Genomic DNA, 22367 nt, shown 5'->3' on the forward strand with positions numbered 1-22367 from the left:
CCTCATTGATCTTGCCGAGGACTTTAAACGGTCCGATGTAGCGAGGTCCCAGCTTGTAGGATGGTATCTTCAGTCGAATGTACTTGGAAGCAAGCCAGACGAGATCTCCCGGAGAGAAACACGGAGGATCCAGGCGTCTCTTGTCCGCGTGTCTCTTCATCCGCAGGGTTGCCCGTGCAAGGGACGCCTTAACTGAGTCCCAAATGGTTGTAAAGTCACGGAGTACTGCATCAGCAGCAGGGATGTCCGAGGACGAGGATACAGGCAATGGGACAGACGGCTGAAGTCCGTAGACGACATGGAAGGGAGAACTGGAGGAGGACTCACTGACGTGGTGATTTTGGGAGAATTCAGCCCAAGGAAGAAGCGTGGACCAATCGTCATGATGGGCGTTCACGTAGTGACGTAAGAAAGAGGTCAATATCTGATTGACCCGTTCCACTTGGCCGTTAGACTGAGGGTGGTAGGCCGAAGAAAAGTCCAGAGTCACTCCCAGGTGTTTGCAGAGAGCCCTCCAGAAGCGGGAGGTGAACTGAGTTCCTCTGTCGGACACTATGTGTGATGGAAAGCCATGCAAGCGGAAGATGTGATGTATATAGGCGTCCGCGAGTTCCTGAGCAGAGGGCAGTCCAGCCATAGGAACGAAATGGGCCATTTTAGAGAACCGATCCACCACGACCCATATGACTGTGTGTCCGGAGGACAATGGCAAATCCGTAATAAAGTCCATCGCTATGTGTTGCCAGGGAACTGAGGGTATGGGCAGAGGCAGAAGACGGCCGTATGGCAGGTGTTTGGGTGTCTTGTTCCTGGCACAGGAGGAGCAGGCAGAGACAAAAGAGGCGACGTCCGTGCGAAGGGATGGCCACCAGTAATGACGTACAATAGCGCTCCATGTTTTCTTCTGACCTGCATGACCGGCTGTTTTCGAGGCATGGCCCCAGTGTAACACTTTTTGCCTGTCAGTCTCAGAGACATAGGTCTTCCCGGGCGGTATCTGGGCCAAGGTGACAGGAGCCACCGGAATAATCTTACTTGGACAGATGATGGGTTGAGATGTCTCTTCCTCCTGTTCCACGGGCACGAAAGATCTAGACAAGGCATCAGCGCGTACATTCTTGTTCGCGGGTCGGAAATGAAGCTGGAAGTCGAACCGGGCAAAGAACAAGGACCACCTGGCTTGCCGTGGGTTCAGTCGCTGAGCAGTCCGCAGGTATTCCAGGTTTTTGTGGTCCGTGTAAACAATGACAGGGTACACTGCTCCTTCCAGAAGATAGCGCCATTCCTCCAGAGCCAGTTTGACCGCCAATAGCTCTCGGTCACCGATGGTGTAATTGCGTTCAGGCGCGGAGAAGCTCTTGGAGAAGAAACCGCACGTCACCATCTTCCCGGAGGAGGAGTTCTGCATGAGCACTGCTCCGGCTCCCGAGGAGGAGGCATCCACCTCCAAGGTGAACTGGCGGTTTAACTCTGGACGGTGGAGTACAGGAGAGGAGGCAAAGGCTCGCTTTAGAGCGCCAAACGCGGCGTCGGCCGCAGGTGACCAGTCCTTTGGATTAGCCCCCTTCTTGGTCAAGGCGGAGAGAGGAGCAGTCAGAGCCGAGAAGTGAGGAATGAACTGGCGGTAATAGTTAGCGAATCCCAGAAAGCGTTGGATTGCCTTCAGTCCAGAAGGAGGAGGCCAGTTGAGAATGGAGACCTTCTTTGGATCCATCTGCAGTCCGGTATCGGTGATGAGGTACCCCAGGAAGGGGAGAGAAGACTGTTCGAAGACGCACTTCTCGTACTTGGCGTACAGACGATTCTCTCTCAGTCTTTGTAGAACCAGTTGCATGTTCTCTCGGTGGGTCTGGAGGTCCGGAGAGAAGACAAGGATGTCATCCAGATATACCACCACACAGACGTAGAGAAGGTCCCGAAACACATCGTTCATTAATTCTTGGAAGACTGCTGGTGCGTTACACAGGCCGAAGGGCATCACGCAGTATTCATAGTGCCCATCGCGAGTGTTGAACGCGGTCTTCCATTCATCCCCTGAGCGGATACGGACCAGGTTGTAGGCACCCCGAAGATCCAACTTGGTGAACACACGAGCTCCTCTGAGCCGATCAAACAATTCGGGGATGAGCGGCAGGGGGTACTTGTTTTTTACGGTGATTAGGTTCAATCCCCGGTAGTCTATACATGGGCGTAGGTCGCCCTCTTTCTTCTTTACGAAGAAGAAGCCTGCTCCAGCAGGAGAGGAGGATCTCCGGATGAATCCCTTAGCCAGGCTCTCTGTGATGTACGTAGACATGGCCCTTGTTTCGGCTGGAGACAGTGGATATATCCGTCCTCGAGGTGGTGTAGTTCCCGGGAGCAGGTCAATGGCACAATCGTAAGGACGATGTGGCGGAAGTACTTCGGACTCCTTCTTATCAAAGACGTCCACGAAGGACCAATAGGCTGAGGGCAGTCCCGGTAGGGACTCGGGAACCGGAGGTCGCCGGGTGGGTTGTATGGTCTTCAGACACCTCTCATGGCAAGAAGACCCCCATCGAGCGATATCGCCAGTGCCCCAGCTGACTGAAGGCTCGTGTGTCCGCAACCAGGGAAGGCCCAGCAGGATTTGATGTGACATATGTGGGAGGACGTAGAGAGCGATGTTCTCGGTGTGCAGAGCACCGATACGCAGTTCAAGCGGCTTGGTGATCCAGGAGATGGTGTCAGAGAGAGGTCTCCCATCCACAGAGGCAATCACAAGAGGTTTGGCGAGTGGAGTAACAGGCACCTGGTACTTGTCCACCGTGGCCTGCTGGATGAAATTGCCTGCTGCCCCAGAATCGAGGTACGCCTCAGCCGTAAACCGCGTCTCTCCCGTTGTCACTTGCACAGTCCATGTAACTGGGTCTGAGAGAGTCCCAGCACCTAGGGTGGCCTCTCCTACCAACCCTAGGCTTTGGAGTTTCCCGGCCTCTCTGGACAGGCGCGTAGCAGGTGTGTGCCCTCTCCGCAGTAAAAGCAGAGACCCTTGGCGAGCCGCTCTGCTCGACGTTGTTCAGACTGTCGCACACGGTCGATCTGCATGGGCTCATGGACGGAGACACCAGAGGCCGTTGACTGGAGTACGGCGGGCTCCTGTGGAGGAGAGGAATGCCGTACCGGACGTCTCTCACGGGATACCTCTTTGGACCGCTCCTGAAAGCGTATGTCCACTCGAGTCGCTAGGGTAATCAGGGCGTCCAGGGTGGACGGTACATCACGTCCAGCCACCTCATCTTTGATTCGACCCGATAGTCCTTCCCAGAAGGCGGCGGTTAGGGCCTCGTTATTCCACCCGAGTTCTGAAGCCAAGGTGCGGAAACGGATGGCGTATTGACCCACCGTCAGTGTTCCCTGACGTAACCGGAGAAGTGATGACGCAGACGCGGAGGCGCGTCCGGGTTCGTCAAAGGTGCTGCGAAAGGCCTGCAGGAACTCCTGGAGGTTCTTGGTCATAGGTTCCTCCTTCTCCCACAAGGGGTTCATCCACGCCAGTGCCTCGCCCTCTAGGTGAGACATGATGAAGGCGACCTTGGCTTGGTCGGAGGCAAACAGATGTGGCAGCTGCGTGAAATGGAGGGAGCATTGGTTTATAAACCCCCTGCAGGTCTTGGGATCTCCGGCGTACCGGGGTGGTGAGACCAAACGCAGTCTGGAAGCATCCGAAGAGGCAGCCACGGGAGCGGGGGTCGTGGCTTGACTAGTGGAGGCTCGGGATGTTGAAGACGTGACTGCCGCTTGTAGCGTGGTCAGGCGGGTGTCCACGGAAGTCATAAAGTTCAGCATGCGGGTCTGGACTTCACACTGGCGTTGGAGTTCCTCATGCAAGGCCGCTAGTGCTTCGGCGGGATCCATGGCCTGTTCTTACTGTTAGGGCCAGATGGACGGGCAGACCCAGGAGGTGGATCCACTGGGCCGAACTCCCGGATGAGGGAAAGGAGTCCGGTAGCCGGAGCACTGTAGGTAGCAGGACAGTCCGTGCGCTGGGAGAAAATGGAGAAGTCCCTGGGACCACGAGGTCACTGATGGTGGTCCGGGTGACGGAGCTCAGGTTCGGAAGCCGTGATGGTGTCAGGCGGGGTCCGGAACCGTTGGAGCGAGATGACGGGTCACCGCAGGGATCCGAGATGGTACGGACTGTCAGGATGGCAGATGGGCAGCGTTCGGGGTTCGAGGTACCGCAGGACCGGATGGCGATGCAGGATCGGCTCTAGGAGACAGAGAGGTAAGTATCTCACAGAACACAAGGAGACCTGACTCCTAGCTTGGGAAAACACGAAGAACAGGCCCCGCTCCCTTGGACATTAACCCCCTATATACCCTGTACCTGTGTGCATCATTTCCTGTTAGTTGACACTGGCCCTTTAAGAAAGGGTCAGTGACCGCGCGCGCGCCCTAATGCGCATGCGCGCGGCCCGGGTGCCAGAAGCCAGGGCAGGAAGCTGAGAGGAGGACGCAGGGGAGCCGGCCAGGGACTGGGAAGCCGTCGGGCGCCGGGAGCGGAGACCAGGGGGCCTGGGAAGTACGAGCACCGGAGGCTGGAGAGCGGGGAGCGTGGCAGGTGAGCCGGGGAGCGGAGCAGAGGACCCGGGGAACGGAGCAGGGGACCCGGGGAGCGGAGCAGAGGACCCGGGGAGCGTGACAGCATCCTCAACGTGGCTATTGTACTTTTGTCTATTCACACTATTGTAAAGATATTTGCAGCATGTCTGCCTGCATTGCACACTCCAACCTTTTTTAAACTAAGCCATTATACTAGCAAACACTCAGTGTACCTAGTGCCATCCTAAACGTGGCTATTGTACTTTTGTCTATTCACACTATTGTAAAGATATTTGCAGCACGTCTGCCTGCATTGCACACTCCAACTTTTTTAAACTAAGCCATTATACTAGCAAACACTCAGTGTACCTAGTGCCATCCTAAACGTGGCTATTGTACTTTTGTCTATTCACACTATTGTAAAGATATTTGCAGCACGTCTGCCTGTGTGGCGCCCCTGACCTGGTCAGGCACCACTGAGTACTGCACCCATGCTGGGGACAGTACAATACAGGTAATCCAGAAGGCTGACCGAGGTGTGACTACACAGGCGCATAGTGATCAGGTCTCACACATGTACCTATGAGAGGACCCCTGGGGATCCCAGGAGGGGGAAAAGCCTTCACCTCCACTGGAATAGTGGAGGGGGCCAAAAGCCTCCATCTCCTCTCAAGGGGTGTGGTAAGAGAGTCTGGTTGCTAGGTGGCGTAGGCAAGAACAGGAGAGGAGGAGCAGTGAGCCGGTTCAGTGCAGAGTCCAGGGAGCTCCGAGGAGAGCTGACCCCTTCCCCTGGGCTGTTGCAGTCTGACAGCGTCCGCGCAGTGGCTACCGACGGGGGAGAACGGTCACCTAGGAGGGCTACCCGAAACCCATCTCCAGCTAGAGAGAGAGCACAGAGTGGGAAGTAAGGAGACTGCTAGGGATAACCAGGCCCAAACGGGCGGCAAATCCCGGAGCGGGGATAGATCCACCTTTCCCTGCTAAACCTGCCGGTGTGGGGCCCTCAAAGCCCACACCACAACACCCAAAAGCCGCAGCCACGTAGCCACAGTTAGGGCCCATAGTTCACAGGAGGCAAGCAGCTGGAGTGATCTGGCCCAGGCAACAAGCAAACGGCAAACGAAGGGGAGAGAGGCTTCAGCAACTTCCCTGGGTGACCCCCATAGGGACTAAAAGTCGGGGTTACCCCAAACCACCAAGGGCTAAGGAAGGCGAGTTGGTAGTCACCATCAGAAGTCAGCCTGAAGGATACCTGGTTCCCGCCTGGTTCATCCCAGCTACGCCCGGGTTACTCACCCTGCCACCTGAAGTGAGTAAAACCCCTGAAAGACATCCTGCGTGTGTGGAGTTATTCTGCGTCTTGTGGTACTACGCACCTACACAGGGCCCTGGGGCTTGCCTCACTCTCAGGAGGCTATTCCAACTAACTGCACTCACCATCAGCCCCAGGCGTCCCTCAACCTGCAGTGGCGGTCCCCACTGACCGCAATACTGAGAGTGGCGTCACGACAAATAGAAGATCTCCTACCAGTGACAAGATCCAGACTGACAGCGGAGTCCCTGAAGGTAATGCACCGACGCAACGTACCCGGGGCCCGACATCTGGCGTCACGAACAGGATAAGGACTAGACCTGTTCAGACAGGTGACCATGTGCCTGGGCGGTCCGCTTGAAAAATTGGAAGCGCCGCCATATTGCCACCATGAAAAGCGCGCTGAAAAACAACAGCAGCCCGCGCTGGGAGAAGTTACCGCCCACGAAGAGGTGTGGCTACCCAGAGATCCCCTGCAGAGTTCTGACCTCGCTTGTGAAGAGAGCGGAAGCGTCCAGAGACGGCGGAACGGAAAAGAAGCCAGCAGCTTGTGGCTAGAGAAAATGGCGTCTGAATGCAGAGACCCAGAGCCAGGCTCCGCTGCCTGGTGGTGTCGGGAGCTCGCCGAGTTCTGCGATCAACTGGAGGCCAGGGTCGGAAGGCTGATTAGAGAGGGACGGACGGAGTTTCTGTGGATGACCGCGGCGGTTCAGGCCTATGAGGGGAGAGCCGCGCGCCGAGTGCCAGACCGGGCGGTGACGACTCAGACCCCGATGCTGCCACCGATGGGTGAGTCCAGTGATGCCCCTGCCGGCGCGAGTGCCCCGACCCCTGCTACCACGCCCGCGGTCCCTGAAGAGGCGTCCGGCGCGGCGATGCTGGAGCAGGCCGCAGCCACGCCAGGTGCGGCCCGCCAAGCCCCGGCCGCCGCAGCGATGCCCTGCTCGGCCCACCAAGACCCGGTCCCTGCAGCAACGCCCAGTCCGGCCCGCAGAGAACCGGCAGCCACCGCGACCCTCATCCACGCCGCAGGTGTGACGCTGACCCAGGCCGCCGCCTTGTTAGGCCCGGCCCGCCGAGACCCCACCGCAGCAGCAACGCTCGTCCGCGCCGCAAGTGAGGTGCTGAACCAGGCCGCAGCCCCGTCAGGTGCGGCCCGCCAAGCTCCGATCGAGGCAGCGACGCCCAGCCCAGCCTGCAAAGACCCCATCGCAGCTGCAACGCCAATCCAAGCTGCGCCAGAAACGCCCATCCAGGCCGCCGCCATGCCAGGCGCGGCCCGCCAAGACCAGGCCGCCGCCATGTCAGGCGCGGCCCGCCGAGACAAGATTGCATCACCATTTTCCCCGGCCTGCAAGGCCAGAGCAGACACTGCTCCCCAGTCCAAGGAGGTCCCTGCTAGGAAGCCCACACTGGGGGAGGACCCTGCATACTGGCAGCTGAAGGCTGACATGGAGGCCAAGTTCCCACAGGAGATGGTGGATCAGTACATGCTCCCTCCGCACACCCCCAAGAGGATTCCGGCAACCCCTGCAGCAACCACGCCAAAGAGTCCCCCGCCTGGGCCTGCTGAAGAAAGTCCATCCCCAGCACTACCACCAAAGGAGTGCTCAGAAGAACTAAGGGGGAGGGGAGGCCAGGAAGCTGAGGAGCTGACTCAGGAGCCACCAGCAGTGGATCCATGCCCAGAGCCGGAGATGTTGCCCTATTCCCGCTGGGATGAAGAAGACCTGACACCGTCTGCTGAAGAAGATTTGCCTAAAAGCCTCACCTGGGAGCTGGTAAGCTGTACCTCGCAGAATCCAGTCCGCAAGACACGGCGCCGTAATAGAACACAGTCTTTCCCTGCACCGCCATCCCCAGAGCAGAGAGAAGTCACGGCCAGAGACTTAGAAGAAAAACGGTTCCTGAGAAGAGCCAAAGCACAGGTCAGAGGACCCCTTTGTAGAGGAATTGTGGAAGACTTTAGCCTGAAGTCAGGATACGGATTCATCGTTGCACCTGGTATAAAGGAAGGTATCTTCGTCAATAGAAGAGATGTGAGAGCTCATTTGCCCAGAGGACACCCTGGCAGAAACTTAAAGATGGGAGACTCCGTACAATTTACCATGCATCAAGGAGAAAGAGGGTGGTATGCGCTAGATGTAGCACCATGTCCTAAAGAAGAAGAAAGGAAAGACAGCGATAAAGAAAGAAAAGACAAAGGACCTACTGACGAGACTACCACAGATGAAGAAAGAGGTCAAGGAAACAACAGGTGCCGCAGCCCTACAGGCCCAAGCCCTGGTGAGGAGGAGTCTGCATAAAGTTCGTGTAAAGTGAAGCAAGTTACCAGTTTTGAAGTTTTTGCAACGTTAAAGTTTAAGTATGTACCCACATAAACTAATGTGAGAAATGAACCTTAAGGCTATGAACTGGCTATAGCCACAAACTCTCGCAGTGTAAATAGTTACACCAGAGGGCACCACCACCACCAGAGTCAGCCTGTTTAGGGGCTTGGCTCGTCTGCAACCAGGGGGCACGTCCGTATATAGGGCCTTGGCTTACCTGCAACCAGAGAGCATGCCTGTTTATGGGGCCTGGCTCTCCACCACAAAGAGGGTACCTGGTCAGCACCAACTGTGGAGGCCGCCTCTACATCCTGCCAGAAGAGGCTGAAGGCGCGGATCCACCAGGCCAGGTATACCCTGAAGACCACCAGACCATGAAAGCCGCCTCTACATCCTGCCAGAAGTGGCTGAAGGCGCGGCCAACGTGAGAGGGTTTTGGGTGGGTTAACGGACTTGTGGGTGGAGGGTGGTGATGTATGGTACCTGGTGCTTTTAAAAATGTTTTACATGTTTTAATGTTTTATGCATTTTAAAATGTTGTCTTGCAGCCCGAGGACGTGCTGGTGATAACTAAGGGGGAATGTGGCGCCCCTGACCTGGTCAGGCACCACTGAGTACTGCACCCATGCTGGGGACAGTACAATACAGGTAATCCAGAAGGCTGACCGAGGTGTGACTACACAGGCGCATAGTGATCAGGTCTCACACATGTACCTATGAGAGGACCCCTGGGGATCCCAGGAGGGGGAAAAGCCTTCACCTCCACTGGAATAGTGGAGGGGGCCAAAAGCCTCCATCTCCTCTCAAGGGGTGTGGTAAGAGAGTCTGGTTGCTAGGTGGCGTAGGCAAGAACAGGAGAGGAGGAGCAGTGAGCCGGTTCAGTGCAGAGTCCAGGGAGCTCCAAGGAGAGCTGACCCCTTCCCCTGGGCTGTTGCAGTCTGACAGCGTCCGCGCAGTGGCTACCGACGGGGGAGAACGGTCACCTAGGAGGGCTACCCGAAACCCATCTCCAGCTAGAGAGAGAGCACAGAGTGGGAAGTAAGGAGACTGCTAGGGAGAACCAGGCCCAAACGGGCGGCAGATCCCGGAGCGGGGATAGATCCACCTTTCCCTGCTAAACCTGCCGGTGTGGGGCCCTCAAAGCCCACACCACAACACCCAAAAGCCGCAGCCACGTAGCCACAGTTAGGGCCCATAGTTCACAGGAGGCAAGCAGCTGGAGTGATCTGGCCCAGGCAACAAGCAAACGGCAAACGAAGGGGAGAGAGGCTTCAGCAACTTCCCTGGGTGACCCCCATAGGGACTAAAAGTCGGGGTTACCCCAAACCACCAAGGGCTAAGGAAGGCGAGTTGGTAGTCACCATCAGAAGTCAGCCTGAAGGATACCTGGTTCCCGCCTGGTTCATCCCAGCTACGCCCGGGTTACTCACCCTGCCACCTGAAGTGAGTAAAACCCCTGAAAGACATCCTGCGTGTGTGGAGTTATTCTGCGTCTTGTGGTACTACGCACCTACACAGGGCCCTGGGGCTTGCCTCACTCTCAGGAGGCTATTCCAACTAACTGCACTCACCATCAGCCCCAGGCGTCCCTCAACCTGCAGTGGCGGTCCCCACTGACCGCAATACTGAGAGTGGCGTCACGACAAATAGAAGATCTCCTACCAGTGACAAGATCCAGACTGACAGCGGAGTCCCTGAAGGTAATGCACCGACGCAACGTACCCGGGGCCCGACACCTGCATTGCACACTCCAACTTTTTTAAACTCAGCCATTATACTAGCAAACACTCAGTGTACCTAGTGGCATCCTAAACGTGGCTATTGTACTTTTGTCTATTCACACTATTGTAAAGATATTTGCAGCATGTCTGCCTGCATTGCACACTCCAACTTTTTTAAACTAAGCCATTATACTAGCAAACAGTCAGTGTACCTAGTGGCATCCTAAACGTGGCTATTGTACTTTTGTCTATTCACACTACTGCAAATCTATGTGCAGCACCTCTGCATGACACCCTCCTGCTCTGTTTTTAATAAGCTATAATGATAGCACAAAATACTGCCATTTTGTGGCATCATAGAACTGGCTGTTGTATTCCTTTAGTGCCCCACTGGTGACAAGCTATTTCTAGCACCTCTACATGACACCCTCATGCACATTTTGCTACGCTAATGTTATAGCAAACTCAGGGAATTCATTGCTGCATTTCATAATTCGGAGGGATAGAAAGTCAGGCTTCCTTTAGCTTTTCCTTCTGTTCATAGACAGCATCTCCAAGATCAATTTCCCCTCCACGTCTAAGTGTGGAGAGGCAGCTAGTGCGCATGCGTGTGCCGATGTACCCCAGCTGCAGCATAATTACAGTGTTTCGCCTAGTGAGTATGCTCAGCCTGACTGTGTTATTCCTGACGCTAAGTCTTCTTTTCGGGATACAGCGCATGCTCCCACACTAAGTGTGAAAAGCCTCTTTGCACAGGTGCTTGCATTCCGTGCCGGGTCTAAGTCCTGTTTTGTGCCTAGACACCATGCTAAAGCTGATAGTCTTTTTTCAGAGACTGTATTTCATGCTACTGAGCATGCTCAGGCACTTCCTGCATCAGAGACTAGGTCCGGTAATGAACTCTTTGGCCCTGGCACTGATGTGGGGGTCCCATATAGACCACAGGGCATCAGGTGTCCTCCCAAATGGCTTGCAGAGGCCCACACCTATGACTTGTCACCGCATTATTGATGGTCAGACGATGACTGGTGAGGTGTTTGGGTCATGGCAGCCATGAGGTCATCATTGAAGTTGCGGTTCCAAATAGGACGCTAGTTATGCCACTCATGACGTGTCACTCTACTTTTGTCTCCAGGAGGTGCATTGTGGTTCACCCTGGTTTGGGGCGGACCCAGGTTATAAAAGGGGCGGGATCCAACAAGGAGGTGCGCAGTCTTCTATTATGCTCCGAAAGAGCACACCTCCATGTGTTGAACCCATTGCGGCTTTAGGCCAGAGGTAGGCAGGGATAGGGTGTCGATGCAGGCCACCACCACAGTTGGTAACGCAGAACGGTTAAGACCAGCTCCTGTCCTACCAGTCCTGCTTGTGCAGCCCAGTGGCATTAACAGGCCTGCTGCTGCTGATGCGCCTGCTGTCCACAGGTGTGCCCCTACGCACACGTTCAGCGTACTCAATGGCCCCTGTGTTGTTAACAGGGAGTTCCTGGGCTGGGTGGGCATGTGGACCCTGTGACGCTAACAGGGCTCACAGTCTCCAGATCCGAATGGCGTCTAACTCGGTTCAGGCTACTATTAGTTTCATAGCCATACAGCTCTGTATCCTCCACCAAACCTTCCAGTTGCCAACCTCTCCTTTTCCAACTGGGAGGACGGTGGACACTGACTGCTGATGGGGATATATACCTTTCTCTTTCTTTTCTTATTAATTTTCGTTATATAGCGGTCACAGATTATATACCACTTTATCCAAATCTGCCAGTCCCACTGTAACAGATGGTGTTTCTTCAGCAAATGTTACAGTTGCTTAACCACCAAATCCACGGACCAAATCTTTTTTCCCCTTTCCAACACACCTGTTCCCCTTTCCAACAGCATCTGTCCTTTTTCAACTCATTTTGGGATATGACCAAAAGTGCAACTGTGCAGGGACACCGTACTCAACGCCATCTCAGCACAGCAGCCATCCCTCGGTCCCTCCGATGTGGACAAGTAAAAGACCATTTCCTCCTATCCATGACAAAGCGTTGAGATTCACTCTGTGCAGCACTGGTGTTTAGTGGAAAAGTAGATCTAAGATTGCGTACCACATTCTGCAGATACTCCTGTATACGTGCGTCCATTTCTATGGCAGGAATTAGTTCGCCAAATTTTGTCTTGTACCGGGGATCTAACAGTGTGGCAACCCAGTATTCAGGATTACTTCAAATTCGTACAATCCGAGGGTCATGTTGTAGGTAGTGCAGCAAGAAGGCGCTCATGTGTCTTGTGCATCCAGGAGGACCAAGTCCTTGGTGTGTTGGTGGCAGAAAGGTGAGAATCGTGCCTCCTTCCTCTGCCCTCTCCCCACAACCTCGCACAACCGAAATGTGAGCAAGCTCTCACTCATCTGCTGAGTCTTCCATGCCCATCGCCAGTTCGTCCTCCATTTCTTCATGGGCTCCTGCACTTTCATCAACACTTTTTGCTGATACTATGCGCCCTTGTTAATCCCTCTCCCTCACCATGAATGCCGCATAGGTGCCGCTGACCATCTGGACCTCGTAGATCTTGTTATCCCTTCCGCATATGACTCCTCCTGTACTTCCTCCCCTTCCTCTTGTCCCAACACCTGACTCCGAATAATAATTACAGTGTGCTCCATCATGTAGATGACCAGAATTGTCACGCTGAGAATGACATTGCCAGTGCTAAACATCTTCGTCGACATTTGTAAACTGTGTAGCAGGGTGCATAGGTCCTTGATCTGACACCACTCCAGCAGCGTGATCTGCACCACCTCTTGATCAAGTTATCCTAGGCTATATGTCATAACGTATTGCAGCAGGGTTCGGCGGTGCTGCCACAAACGCTGCAACATGTGCAGATTCCAATTCCTGCGTGTCGGAACATCGCATTTCCGGCGTTTAACTAACAGACCCTAAGACTTCCGGAGTGATGAAAGTTATTGAGCTGCTGTGTGCGCACGATGGAAGTGAGCACATAGCGAGCGTGCCCGCTGCACAAGGCCATGTAGGCCGTGATGGTGTTTTAAAAATTGCTGGAGAATTCGGTTCAACACGTGAGCCATACAAGGCACGTGTGTCACATTGCCCTGAGGATGGCCCGCAGCCAGGTTTGCATCATTGCCGCACACGGCTGTTAAGTCACCAACGGAGTCCGCTCCGTCAATTTGTACTCCGGTCGCCAGGTGACAACGTGTTCCTTTCATGAATAGTGCTGATGATGGGAGAGGAGTCGATGCCAGCGGCGCAGGTGGACGCAGGTTATGCTCACCCACTGGGCTGCATTACCTTAACAGATGCAGAATCTCTGGCTGAATGTAGCTGGTGGGTATCTCACAGATGAAATACCATCATTCAGCTACAACCAATGGGAAGACACCACACCCTTTTTTATGCCCATCCTGTCTGCAGACCACTGCCAGACATAGCTATGAACCTCTGGTTAATTTTACCCCCAGTTCAGTTTTATGATTTTGTGTGCTTGTTACCTGACTACTTTTCCTGCTTGCTGTTTATGTACCTTGTTGGTCGATCCGCATTTCACCTCTGCTTGTTTTCTGATTAAGTCCTGGCCGTCCCATTCTGTTCCTGTTCCTCAATTAATGTTTTGACCCTGCCTGACTACTATTCTCTGGAATAGCGGTGTGACTCACATTTCCCATACATTTCAAAGTAAAACTTTGACCGCCTGATGGCATTGAGCTCTGCTGCCAGCATAGTAAGGAGGTGTGTGGTAGTCCTTGTGCGCAGTTACAAGGAAGGGTTGCCTGACCACACAGGGTTTGTGCCAAGGTGGAGGACCCACACGAGGTTGAAGAGGCAGAAGCAGTGTATTAACTTCTACATACAGAAGAAGGATTGAAACAACTCGTGGGGACGGCAAGACTTGTACAGCAGACCCTTCTCCATCTCTCACCATAGTTTGCCAGTGCCCAGTCAGTGACATGTAATGACCCTGTCTATGCTTACTGGTCCAAGTATCTGTGTTGAAATGCACCCTGTCGAACATAGATTTTCTCAAGGAAGTGGTGATGTTGTGTGCGACATGCTGGTGTAGCGCGGGCATGCTTTTCTTGGAGAAGCAGTGGTGATTGGGCATCTGGTAGTGGGGCACAGGGACAGACATAAGGTCTCTAAAATCCTGTGTGTCCACTAGGCGGAAAGGCAGCATTTCGGTAGCCAACAGCTTACAGAGGGATAGAGTCAACCACTTAGCTTTGTCATGGGTCGCAGGAAGTGGCCTTTTATTTGACCACATCTGAGGGACAGAGATATGGCTGCTGTCTGTAGACGGTGTTGAGTAGGGTGTCCCTGGAAAAATGCAGGTTTGTGAGGAAAGTGCAGGCGGAGACATGATGTTGCCTTCATCTTGCCTTCACATCTGTTCATCTTTTATCATTTTTAAAAAACACAGCAAGCAAGGGTTACTCCAAGCGAAGTCTCCCTTTTTTCCAAAAATTGGGCACACAGACACCCCATCAGTGGCAGCACTTGTGCCCTAGTTGCAAACAGGATGTTTTGATTTGCATCAAGCACATTCAAAAATACGCCATAATTAACCGTCCCCAGCATGACACCAGGGTAGGTAGATAAAGTCTTTGCTGAACCATGACTTGGTCATCTTGGCTCCTTTTAAAAACAATGTAAGCAAGGGTTACTCCAAGCGGAGCCTCCCTTTTTTCCAAAAATTGTGCCCCACACACACCCACCCATTCAGTGGCAGCACTTGTGCCCTAGTTGTACACTTCACAGCTAGATTTGCATCAAGCACATTCCAAATCCACAAGCATTTACTCTCCCCAGGATGACACAGGGGTTGTAAATTCCTTCTGGATCCATGACTTGTTAATTTTGATGAACGTCAGTCTGTCCACATTGTCACTGGACAGACGCGTGCGCTTATCTGTCAGCACACACCCAGCAGCACTGAAGACACGTTCAGAGACAACGCTGGCAGCTGGACACGACAAAATCTCCAAGGCGTAACTGGATAGCTCTGTCCATTTTTCTAGATTTGAAGCACAAAATGAGCAAGGCTCTATTTGCAAAGTCATGGCATCGATGTTCATTTGGAGATACTCCTGTATCATCCTCTCCAGCCGTTGACTATGTGTCAGACTTGTTGTCTCTGGTGGCCTTGCAAAGGAGGGTCTAAAAAAATTATGAAAAGATTCCATAAAATTGCTGTTACCAGCACCAGATACGGTCCTACTGGTATGTGTAGACTGTTGAAGATGACGAGACCGTCCCATGTTTGTCAAGTTACAACTGGGAGATTCACTCCCTGCACCTGCACGGTTGTTTGGTGGAAAAGCGGATCTAAGATCGAGTAACAGCTTTTGCTGATACTCCTGCATAAGTGCGTCCCTTTCTATGGCTGGAATTATGTCACAAAATTTGGACTTGTACCGGGGATCTAATAGTGTGGCAAGCCAGTAGTCATCATCACTTCTAATTTTGACAATACGAGGGTCATGTTGGAGGTAGTGCAACAAGAAGGCACTCATGTGTCTTGCGCAGCCATGCGGACCAAGTCCACGCTGTGTTTGTGGCATAGAGGTGCTAACCGTTCTTTCTTCCTCTGACATCTCCCCCCAACCTCTTTCAACTGAAATTTGACCAAGGTCCCCCTCATCTGCTGAGTCTTCCATGTCCATGGACAGTTCGTCCTCCATATCTTCATGTCCTCCTGCACCTTCCTCAACATCTCGCCTGCTACCATGCGCCCTTGTTGATCCCTGTCCCCCATGGTCCCATGCCGGGCGCCTTGGTGATGATGAACGTCTGGACCTTGCTGATGTTGTTGTGTCTTGCGCATATGAATCCTCCTGTAGTTCCTCCCCTTCCTGTTGTCCCACCCCCTGACTCCGAATAGTGTTTAGCGTGTGCTCCAGCATGTATATGACTGGAATCGTCATGCTGATAATGGCATTGTCAGCGCTAAACATATTCGTCGCCATGTCGAAACTGTGCAGAAGGGTGCATAGGTCCTTGATCTGAGACCACTCCATCAGGGTGATCTGCCCCACCTCTGCATCTCGTTGGCCCAGGCTATACGTCATGACGTATTGCACCAGGGCACGGCGGTGCTGCCACAGTCGCTGTAACATGTGGAGAGTTGAATTCCAGCGTGTCGCCACATCGCATTTCAGGCGATGAACCGGCAGGCCGAAAGACTTCTGGAGCGATGCAAGTCGCTCAGCTGCGGCGCTTGAACGGCGGAAGTGAGCAGACAGTTTTCGTGCCCTGTTCAGAAGGCCATCTAGGCCGGGATAGTGTGTTAAAAATTGCTGCACGACAAGGTTCAACACGTGAGCCATACAAGGTACGTGTGTCACCTTGCCCAGGCGAAGGGCCGCACCCAGGTTTGCAGCATTGTCGCACACGTCCTTACCAGGCTGCAGGTTGAGTGGAGACAACCATTTATTAAACTCGGACTGCAGAGCTGACCACAACTCCTCAGCTGTGTGACTCTTATTCCCAAGATAAGTATCAGCAGTGAGAAAGGGAATAATACATAACTTTTATTAGAATTATTAGAAAAATTGCGTAGTGCTGCAATTTATAAATTAATTTTTTGTGCAAAAAAATGAAACAATACTCATGTCCAAGAGGACCAACAAAGATAGCGTTGGAGCCCCCCCGGTGGTGTCCGTCAATGATAGACCATAATCACCAGATGGACATTGAGGGGCTTCGACGCCAAATCAGTGTCCAAGATTCATAGACACTGTGAATTGATGACTACTATGAGCCGGATAAATGGGGCAACAACCTATAATCCTATTAGTCAGGTTAGGGTCATGGGAGGATATATTCCAGTGGGAACCAAGCCCCCCAATAGGACTCACCAATGTAATATACAGTATGGGGTTACTAAATCCCCCAAAAAACAAGCTTTTCATACATGTAAACACCAATTACCAACCATAACCTAACAGAAATCTAACAAAAATCCATCCAAGATCACAGTGGTGTTTCTTGGATTTAATTCAGAGTATAATCACGGCAGTAAACATATAGGTATAATTATTGCCTCTTGCTTATAATGACCGGCTCATTTATACATCATGCAATTATAAATAGAGAAATGGAATGGTCTCACCCAGTTGTAGGTGCAGGTCAGTAGTTAGAAGGGGGTCATCAGGATAGATGAATCGGGTGGCTGTCCATGGCCGGGCAGGAGCTCTCTCCCTGGCAGGAACTAGCTGAACCCTCAAGCCCCATTAGCTCCAGCCCTTACAAGGACCGTCCCAAACTGACCCTGATTAAATTAGCCCTAAAGATTCATCACCATGGAACCTCCCGACGCGTTTCCTCCGCCAGGATTCATCAGGGGAGATACTGTAGGTGAAGGGCTCAAGATGCAGGTATAGCGACCCCAACATACAAGTGGTCAGACTCTAGGGTAAGCTGCCACTGCAAGTGTCCACTATTAAATAGACCATTAATTGTTGCTCCAATCAGACAATCAAAAAAACCAACCAATAATACATCAAAACGAGTGTTTAAACTCACCTGCCTGTTGTAACAGGTAACTATAGGTAGCAAAACATCACACAGCGTGGGGCAGTGCTGGGCGCAGCCATCTTGTCCCGCCCACCTGGGCATGTCATCAATCCCAGAATGCTACACACCACACTGACTGACATGCATAGTGCAGGACAGTGCTGAATCACAGCACCGCCCTGCTAGGCGGTGCTGTGATTCAGCACTGTCCTGCACTATGCATGTCAGTCAGTGTGGTGTGTAGCATTCTGGGATTGATGACATGCCCAGGTGGGCGGGACAAGATGGCTGCGCCCAGCACTGCCCCACGCTGTGTGATGTTTTGCTACCTATAGTTACCTGTTACAACAGGCAGGTGAGTTTAAACACTCGTTTTGATGTATTATTGGTTGGTTTTTTTGATTGTCTGATTGGAGCAACAATTAATGGTCTATTTAATAGTGGACACTTGCAGTGGCAGCTTACCCTAGAGTCTGACCACTTGTATGTTGGGGTCGCTATACCTGCATCTTGAGCCCTTCACCTACAGTATCTCCCCTGATGAATCCTGGCGGAGGAAACGCGTCGGGAGGTTCCATGGTGATGAATCTTTAGGGCTAATTTAATCAGGGTCAGTTTGGGACGGTCCTTGTAAGGGCTGGAGCTAATGGGGCTTGAGGGTTCAGCTAGTTCCTGCCAGGGAGAGAGCTCCTGCCCGGCCATGGACAGCCACCCGATTCATCTATCCTGATGACCCCCTTCTAACTACTGACCTGCACCTACAACTGGGTGAGACCATTCCATTTCTCTATTTATAATTGCATGATGTATAAATGAGCCGGTCATTATAAGCAAGAGGCAATAATTATACCTATATGTTTACTGCCGTGATTATACTCTGAATTAAATCCAAGAAACACCACTGTGATCTTGGATGGATTTTTGTTAGATTTCTGTTAGGTTATGGTTGGTAATTGGTGTTTACATGTATGAAAAGCTTGTTTTTTGGGGGATTTAGTAACCCCATACTGTATATTACATTGGTGAGTCCTATTGGGGGGCTTGGTTCCCACTGGAATATATCCTCCCATGACCCTAACCTGACTAATAGGATTATAGGTTGTTGCCCCATTTATCCGGCTCATAGTAGTCATCAATTCACAGTGTCTATGAATCTTGGACACTGATTTGGCGTCGAAGCCCCTCAATGTCCATCTGGTGATTATGGTCTATCATTGACGGACACCACCGGGGGGGCTCCAACGCTATCTTTGTTGGTCCTCTTGGACATGAGTATTGTTTCATTTTTTTGCACAAAAAATTAATTTATAAATTGCAGCACTACGCAATTTTTCTAATAATTCTAATAAAAGTTATGTATTATTCCCTTTCTCACTGCTGATACTTATCTTAATTTTGAGAGGTAATTTGGGAACGGCTTCTCATCACCTGTTTCTATACTGCTGGTATTTCTTATTCCCAAGACATGTCAAGCTAAAGACCGCCTGATGCCGTTGCGCTCTGCTGCCAGCATAGTAATGAGGGGTGCGTGATTCCTTCTGCGCAGTGAGAACGCTGGTGGCCTGACCAGGCAGGCTTGGGGCGGAGGTGGAGGACCCAGATGAGGTGGAGGATGCAGAAGCAGTGGCGGAACTTGGACAGACAGAGGATTGACACACAAGTCGTGGGGACGCCAAGACTTGTGCAGCAGACCCTTCACCATCTATCACCATAGTTACCCAGTGGCCAGTCAGCGACATGTAACGTCCCTGTCCATGCTTACTGGTCCAAGTATCGGTGGTGAAATGCACCCGTTCACACACAGAGTTTCTCAAGGAAGCGGTGATGTTGTGTGCGACATGCTGGTGTAGCGCGGGCACACCTTTCTTAGAGAAGTAGTGGCGACTAGGCATCTGGTACTGGGGCACAGCGACAGACATAAGGTCTCTAAAATCCTGTGTGTCCACTAGGCGGAAAGGCAGCATTTCGGTAGCCAACAGCTTACAGAGGGATAGAGTCAACCTCTTAGCTTTGTCATGGGTCGCAGGAAGTGGCCTTTTATTTGACCACATCTGAGGGACAGAGATCTGGCTGCTGTGTGTAGACGGTGTTGAGTAGGGTGTCCCTGGAAAAATGCAGGTTTGTGAGGAAAGTGCAGGCGGAGACATCATGTTGCCTTCATCCAACGTTGGTGCTATCGATGTTTGAGAGAGCTGTACACAATCACTTGTTTCCCCTTCCAAACCAACTGACGACCTACCAAGCAAACTGCCTGTTTCGGTTACAGTGGTGGAAGTTGTGGGTGGAAAAACAGGTGTGACAGCTGTCCCCACAGTCCTAGAAGATGACGAGCGCGCGGATGCACTGGAAGGGGCAGGCGGTGGATGGTTGGCTCCGCTAGGCCGCATTGCAGCACGGTGAGTTTCCCACCAGGCCATATGATATTTATTCATGTGACGATTCATGGAAGAAGTTGTCAAACTGCTGAGGTTTTGACCTCTACTAAGAGAACCATGCCAAATGTTACAGATCACATAATTTGGGCGATCTTTTTTTATGTCAAAAAAGGACCAGGCTAGGCAAGGCTTAGAGGACATGCGACCTGTTGATCCACCACGAATAATGCTCAGAGGCAGAGTGGTGGCTGAGGATGCAGTTGTAGACGTGCTACCAGTGCTCCGACTGTGTCCAGGAAGGCGCAAGGTAACTTCGTCGTCGGTTGCATCCTCCTCCACCGGCTCTGTTGACCTCCTCGAGTGTCTGACTGTGGGTTGACAGTGGGTGGGATCTAGAACTTCATCATCAATTGTTGTGTTTGCAGTCCCCTCCCCCTCAGACCGAGCCTCTTCTTGCCCTGACCGAATATTTAAGTTGTCATCCCAATCGGGTATCTGCGTCTCATCTTCATCAGTATGTTCCTCATTGTCTATAACCACAGGTGTTGGAAAGGCAGCATTTTGGTAGCCAACAGTTTGCAGATGCTGAAAGTCAACCTCCAAGCCATGTCATGCCCTTCTAAAAGCATGTAAAACACAGCGAGGGGACTCCAACCACAGTCTCCCTCGTTTACACTAACTGTGCCACACACACCCCACTTGACTGGCATCGGTTGTGCCACCTTTTGAAAAAGAAAAAGATGCTTTGCATGAAGCACTCTCAAAAATACGCGTGCCTTTCCCGTCCCCTGGCTGACCCAGGGGAAGAAAAGTCCTCTGAGAGCCATGACTTGTTCATCTTGGTTCTTTTAGAAACACAGCGAGGGGACTCCAACCACAGTCTCCCTCGTTTACACTAACTGTGCCACACACACCCCACTTGACTGGCATCGGTTGAGCCCCCTTTTGAAAAAGAAAAAGATGCTTTGCATGAAGCACTCTCAAAAATACGCGTGCCTTTCCCGTCCCCTGGCTGACCCAGGGGAAGAAAAGTCCTCTGAGAGCCATGACTTGTTCATCTTGGTTCTTTTAGAAACACAGCGAGGGGACTCCAACCACAGTCTCCCTCGTTTACACCTACTGTGCCACACACACCCCACTTGACTGGCATCGGTTGAGCACCCTTTTGAAAAAGAAAAAGATGCTTTGCATGAAGCACTCTCAAAAATACGCGTGCCTTTCCCGTCCCCTGGCTGACCCAGGGGAAGAAAAGTCCTCTGAGAGCCATGATTTGTTCATTTTGGTTCTTTTAGAAACACAGCGAGGGGACTCCAACCACAGTCTCCCTCGTTGCCACTAATTGGGCCACACACACCCCACTTGACTGGCATCGGTTGAGCCCCCTTTTGAAAAAGAAAAAGATGCTTTGCATGAAGCACTCTCAAAAATACGCGTGCCTTTCCCGTCCCCTGGCTGACCCAGGGGAAGAAAAGTCCTCTGAGAGCCATGTCCACATTGTCAGTGGACAGACACGTGTGCTTATCTGCCAGCAGACCCCCAGCAGCACTGAAGACAGGTTCCGAGAGAACGCTGGCTGCAGGACACGACAAGATCCCCAAGGCGTACGTGGCGAGCTCAGGCAATTTATCAAGATTGGAAGCCTAAAATGAGCAGGGCTCAAGTTGCACAATAATGGAATCGATGTTTCCTTGCATATACTGATATATCTGTGTGTCCTCCTCTTTTTCCTTGTCCAGCTGTTTTGTTTTCGCATGAGTATATGTCCTTGTCACTTTCCCGTGTGTTGTGAGTTGTTTGTCACCTTTTGGACACCTTTGAGGGTGTTTTCTAGGTGTTTTTCTGTGTTTGTGATTGCCTGCCATTGTTTCCTATGCAGTTCGAGTTCGGTTCGTCGAACGTTCGACGAGCCGAACTCGAACGGGACCTCCGTTCGGCGAACCGGCCTCGAGCCGCGAACCGGGACCGGTTCGCTCATCTCTAATCATAAGGGAAAAACATAATGTAAAAATAGCAACAGTAATTCATATGACCTAGTTTATCCATATAAGGAGAAAGAACCATAGAGACCAATGTCACAATAGATGGAGTGTCGCGGGCGGGGAGGAGGGTGTCAGGACACTACGCTCGCCCCCTTCTGCTCGGGTCCGGCGGCCGCTGCTCAGTGGTGGCTCGAGCCGTAGGCCGGATCCCGGGGGTTTCTCGAGCGGCACTCCTCGCCCGTGAGTGAAAGGGGGTTGTTGGGTGTGGGGATGATTATTGTCCGTGACGCCACCCACGGTTGTGGTGATTTCACCACCGCTGCTCGATACGGGGATCCCGGGGATGGTGATGCGGAGCAGCCAGGTGTTGTGTTGCCCCTCCGTGGGCAGGGGTTGGTGATCCCGGGGCCCGGTGATGGGTTGTGAGGTGCGGGACCTGATGGGCGCAGGGACGCGGGGGCAGCGCTGTTCCTTGCGGCACTGTGGTACTCACTCAGCCTGAGACGTGGACACAGTTTGTACGGTAAACCAAACGGCTGGTAGGACGGTCCCACAGACGGCTGCACCTGCACTC

This window comes from Anomaloglossus baeobatrachus, chromosome 10 (genome assembly GCF_048569485.1).
Source record: "Anomaloglossus baeobatrachus isolate aAnoBae1 chromosome 10, aAnoBae1.hap1, whole genome shotgun sequence".
Classification (NCBI taxonomy): domain Eukaryota; kingdom Metazoa; phylum Chordata; class Amphibia; order Anura; family Aromobatidae; genus Anomaloglossus; species Anomaloglossus baeobatrachus.